Source organism: Vidua chalybeata, chromosome 5, assembly GCF_026979565.1.
Source record: "Vidua chalybeata isolate OUT-0048 chromosome 5, bVidCha1 merged haplotype, whole genome shotgun sequence".
Classification (NCBI taxonomy): domain Eukaryota; kingdom Metazoa; phylum Chordata; class Aves; order Passeriformes; family Viduidae; genus Vidua; species Vidua chalybeata.
Window position 1 is genome coordinate 72,498,874 of NC_071534.1, and position 6,000 is coordinate 72,504,873.

Genomic DNA, 6,000 nt, shown 5'->3' on the forward strand with positions numbered 1-6,000 from the left:
TATAAATGTTATTTGAAGAGTTTATGTTACGTGTAAGTTTTTTGATTTGCCATTTAGTGTTTGTAAAGGATAAGGTTAGTTGTGAGGAGGTATACAAACGAGCTACGTAGAAAAGAGATTTTTCGGGTTGGTGACTGATAAACAGAGCGTATTTGGACGTGGGGTTTTAGTTCGTGTTACTTGTTTGTTCTGTTTTGGTTGTGGAACTATTTCTTTCGGGGTTGGGTTTTTTTTTTTTTTTTTTTCTTTGGTGTGTTTTAAATAAGGCTTGACACAGTGAGTAGGACTCTTGTGTGATTTTTTTTTTTTTTTTTTTAATTGTGGAAACATAAGTATAACATGTTCTGTAGGTTATGAAATTGACGGGACTACATTATTGGCTACTTACTAAATCTTGTAGTTGTGAGTAGGTTTTTGTAACTCTGATTTTGAAATCAAAGAAGAAAAGTGAGGAGACGAAGGAGGTAGAGAAGTTATCTCCTTCTAGGACAGAAAGGGTTTAGCGCAGAAACTGCTGGGTCTAATGTGGCGCGGGGGTTTCCGTGCGCCGGCCGGGCCGGGCGCGGGGCTCGGCGGCAGGAGAGCGGCGAGCTGTGCGCGTGCGCGGGAGGCGCGCTGCCGCGGGGAGCCGAGCGGAGTCGAGCGGAGCCGAGCGGAGCCGAGTCGAGCGGAGCCGAGCGGAGCCGAGCGGAGGTGAATGGAGCCGAGCCGAGGCGAATGGAGGCGAACGGAGCGAGCGGCTCCGAGTTGAGCCGAGCCGAGCTGCGCCGAAGAGGCGATCCAGCCGAGTCTAGCGGAGAACAGCCCGAGTGTAGGGGAGGAGCCGAGCGGGGCCGAACCGAGCCGAGCTCCGCCGAGCGCAGCATCCCGAGCAGGGCGGGCCGCCGGGGCGGGCTCGGGTGGAGTCGGGGCTCTCTGAGGCTCCCCGTCCTGTCCCGCTCTCTACCCCTCCTTCTTCCTCCCTGTATTCCTCTTCTTTCTCTCTTTCCCCCATTTCCCGCTCTCCCCAAAGCCGACCCCTTTCTCTCCCTTTTCGGCCTCCCCTCTCGTCCCCCCCTCCATCCTTCCTTCCTCCTCCCCGTATTCCTGTTCTTTGTCCGCAGACCCTCCCCTCCTCTCCCTCGCAAACCCGACACCCCGCCCCCCCCCCCCCCCCACTCCTTCCTGCTCTGTCCCTATCCCGCTCCTCCGTTCTATTCCTCTTCTCTCCCTCCTCTGTGCACCATCCCTCTTCCCCGCTCCCGGCCTTTCCCTTGCCCTCCCGCTTTCCTCCACAGCCCGACCTCCCTCCCTACCCTTTCTCATGCCCTGCTAGCCCTCTTCTCTTCCCGTCGCCCCGTTCCTTCTTTCCCCGCAGCCGCGGGGCCGGGGGCGCCGGAGAATAAAGCCCAGAGGGCCGGAGCCCGGCGCCCCTGGGCCCTTGCGGGAGTCTCCGCACGGGGCCGGAGGCTCTCGGCGGATCCCCCCGTGCCGGTCAAACCCCGCCCGGCCCCGCCGGACCTGCGGCTTTGCCGGCATCGCGCTGAGAGCGGCCCCCGCTCTGTGCCGTGCCGTCCGTGCCGCGTCCCCGCCGTCTCTGCCGCTCCCTCTCTCTGCCCCTCGCCCGTGACAGCGAGGCTGGGCAGGAGCTTCGACCCTTCTGGGGGCTGCCCCCTTTTCTTGTTGCGGCAGAGTCCCTTTCGCGGGGAATGTACATGTGGAAAGGGATGGAAGCAAGTGCTGGGCTGCTGTCCAGGGCAGTTAAGACTCGTTCTGTGCCTTCTTTGGGGGCCAGGAAAAAGGGGTGAAGGCTCGGGGCTCTGGTGTCATTTGGGGCACCCTAAGGTCCCTAGGAGAGGGAGGCACGCTGCGGCGGAGGAGCAGGTGGGTGGCGAATGAGGGGGGTCATGCCGGGTGCCGTCCCCCCGAGGGGGGTGTGTAGAATACTACATCCTGTCAAGTGCTTCGTTTTTATAGGTATTGGTAAAAATAGGAATTTGTCTCTAAATTCATTTGGAAAGAAAGCCAGAGCAGCCCCAGGTGTGAACTGTGAGGATAAGGAGGGGCCGGCTCCTGCCGGCGGCTGTTTTAGGGGCTTTGCCTCAGCTGATTTTACAGGGAGCTGCTGGAGAAGAGGAGTTTATGGGCGGCTCCTGGGGCTGTCCTTGGAAGGACGGTGACAGCTTCGGACAGGGTCTGGGGGATCACCTGGATACGCACTTGGATACCTGGAGCATTGCTCAGAGGAGGTGCCGAGGGACAAACCTTTGTGCCAGGTAGCGGCAGCCAAACAGGTGAGCCCATGTGCATTTGTAGCGGGGACATTTCTCCTTTCCCTTTTAAATTTCATCTTGCCAATCCCTCCCCGGTGCTCCCAGAAAAAAAAAAAAAAAAAAAAAAAAGAAAAGAAAAAAAAGTATCTTGAGTAGGAAAGAAATTCAAATTGAGGGTAGCGACTTGTCTTCCATTATTGACCGTGTCTGAACTGGTGGGGGATCCCCTTTCACGTGTGGTTTTGAGGGTATTGATTGAAGGAAAACCTGCCTTTTCCAGGATGTTAGGGGTATCCCAGGGGTGTCAGGGAATCGACAATACACAGCCCATTGTTCTATTTGTAGTTCACCTCTACTTCTTATATAATTTTTCTGCTGACAAATCTTATGCTTAGCTCGAATCGCAGTTCTGCTGTTTCTGAGGCCTGCCTTTTGCAGCTTTCCCAAAACCCTCTGGTTTGAAAGATTGCCACAACTTGAGGCATTTCATTTGAGGACAAGCCCTTCTTTTCTGCTCTTACAGGGGCTGAAACTGAAGGGGAGAACACATTTATTTGCCCTTGTTGAAGTGAGGCGAGCACCTGAGTGTGGCGTCAGTTCCGGGGGTTGAATTGAAGGAGGCTGCAGCTCTCGCAGCGTTTGAAGGGTTGGAATGGGGCTGTGCCGCTGCATTGGAGGGCGCTTCTTGTGCCCCTGGCCCGGCAGCCAAGGCTGTGGCGCGGGAGCTGCTGGCGTTGCCCGGGGAGCTGCCGAGGTGGAAGGGGACTTGGGCGCGGCCGGGCTGGCGCGGGACTGCCGGAGCCGCGCCGGAGCGAGGCGTGCGGAGCCGAGGGGAGCTTTGCCGGGCCGGCGGGCGGGAGAGGCGGCGCGGGCGCTGCGCCGGTGCCGGCCGGTGCCGGCCGCTCCGTCCGCTCCGGGCGCGGGGCTCGGGCGCCGCCGGGGCCCCCTGGGCCCGGTGCCGGCCCCGCCGGGCAGGGGGAGCGGGCGGGGGGCTCCCGGCGCGGCGCCGCCTCTGCCTGCCGCAGGAGCCGCTTTTCCTGCCGGGAGCCGCGCTCCGCCCGGTGCCGGCAGCGCGGCTTTTCATTTTCCGAAGGTCCTTGGTGTAGCGCTTTGGAGGTGGTTCTTAGGAATTGATTGTATCGTTTTCTTTTGTTCGTGCTTGGTGTATGCTAAGGGACATGGTGTACTTCTTGAATGTTATGGTTCTTGGTTCAGGTGCTGATGGCAAGGATTTATTTGGATTGAGTTTTGTTGTTGGATTTCATTTTTGTGGAATTTGTTGGATTTTTTTTGGTTTTGATTTGGTTTGTTTTGATTTTTTTGGTTGGGTTTTTAAATAATATTTTTATATTATAAAAAGATAATTTAAAATTCTATATTTTAAGGTTTACAATGTTTTTTATGGGTCGTGGCATGAAGTAGCGGTTAGGTTTTTAATTGGATTGTGGTGGCTTTTATTAGCGTGAGTATGTAGTGTTCGTTTTGGTGGGTTTGAGGCAGTGTCCTGTAGTTAATTAGTGAGGTTTTTGTAATATTGGTCATTGCATTATTGTTGATTGTATTATAGAGGTTTTATTCATTTGGTATGTTTGATTGTCGTGTATGTTTTGTTGTTGCAGAGAATCTGGGAGATATTGTTTATGGTTCCATTTATCTTTTGGCTTGGTGTTTATTTCCAGGTGGTATTTTAGTTTTGATGATGGTTTGAGGCATTATGGGTTTATTGAGTTAGGAATAATTTTTTTGTTGTTGTTAATTGAAGTTTTTTTTTTTTTTTTTTTTTTTTTTTTTTTTTTTTTTTTGTAGTTTGATGTATTTGGTTGCTGGTTTTTATTCGTTTTATTTTTGGGAACATGGTTGTTTATATGGTGGATTTTTTTTGGTAGTTATTTTATTTGGGTGGTGATTTTTTTGTTTCTTAGTGGTTTAGATTTTTTTATATCGGTAATTGGTTTGGTGGTTTTTTAAATTTATTTTATAGCGTATTGGGTTCTCTTTATGAGTTAGTGTTGAGGTAGAGTTTTTTTTTTGTTTTTTTTTTTTTTTTAGTAACGTTCAGGGTCTGTTGTAGGGTTTGGAGTTTAGTAAGTTAGTTGGATTTTTTTTTTTTTTTCTTTTTAGTGGTTTTTGTGATTTGCTGTGTGGGATTGTATAGGGTTTTTTTTCATTTTTGTTTAATTTTTGTGATGTGATAAGAATTGTTAGTGAAAAGAGTGTAGTGTGGGTTTTTTTTGCTGGTAGTTGGTTGGCTGGTGGAGCCATTCTAATATTTTTGGACGGTATGGGTGGGAATTTGTTGCTGTTTGTATTGGCATTTTAGTTTTAGGTATTGGATCTTAAATGCAAAATTATAACTATAACTATAATGTAAGAAAACAAATCTAGAAATATAAAAATGGGACTATAAAATTTCCATTTTAAATATAAATAGAATACATATAAATAGAACATGTAACATAAATAATATTATCTATCACCGTAAGATGTTCTAATGTTTGATATAGAGTATTTTATACTCTATAGAGTATTTTAGAGTACGTTTATATAAGTACATCTGAACATAGATTATACATATAAATCAAATCCATAGAAAATATCAATCTAGAAATGTATAATTAATATATGTAGATAGATATAAAATCCAAAATCATAGAAATTGATACAATACATAATGGATATGATACTGTATATGTCTTATTATACCACATGACATGTCATATATTTTATATATCTAAATATAGTACATCAATATACTGTAATATAATATGTAAGAAACTATAAATGTAAATATCAAAAGCATAAATAGAAAAATACTCAAATATAGTTTAAAATAAAGGGGTTTTTAAAAATTTTCTATTTGGTAGTAGGCAGGGCTTTTATTATAAAAATTAAAAATAGAAATAAAATAAATTAGAAAGGGCTTCTTTGGTTTTTATTTGGTTAGAGGCAGGGTTTTTATTTTAAAAAATATGAATATACATTTTATTTTGATATAATTCTAAAAATAGAAATAGATAATCAATGTATAAAGATAGATAAAAAATATAAAGTGTAAATAAAAATAAGTAATAGGAAGATATAGAATATAAATAACACCATCCATCAATCTACATTTACAATGCAAATTTCAATAGAAATGCGAAAAACATAGATAAATTTAAACACAGTTTAGAAGAAAGGGTTTTTTTTTTAGGTTTTGACTTGGGTAGAGGCAGGGGTTTTATTATAAACAACATAAACCTTTTAGAAATATCAATCTAAATATAGAAATATGTAATCAATATATTAAGACATGCATAAAAATAGAAAATAAAATAAACTTTAAGTAATATGAATGAATGTAAGAAGTTATCAAATTATCATTATACATCAGTATACATTTTAAATCAAAATGTGAATATAAATATAAAAAATATAAAAATAATATAGATTGAAATATAGCTTAAAAGAAAAGATTTTTTATTTTGGTTCTTATTGGGTTAGAGGCAGGTTTTTTTGTTTTTTTTTTTTTTTTTTTGTCGGTGTTTTTCGGTTTCGTGCGGGATGTTTAGGGGCATTTATTGCAGAGGATGTTTTGAAGGGGGTCGCGCCTGTTCTTCTTTGCGCGCCTTCCCCGCCTGCAGCCCCAGGGCGGGCGGCAGTGCCGCCGCCTTGTGGCCAGAGTGCAGTACTGCAGCCCTCGCCCGAGGTCCTCCCGCGGCCGCCACCTTGGGAGTGGGTTGTCGCGGACTCGCTTGACCTTCCCAAT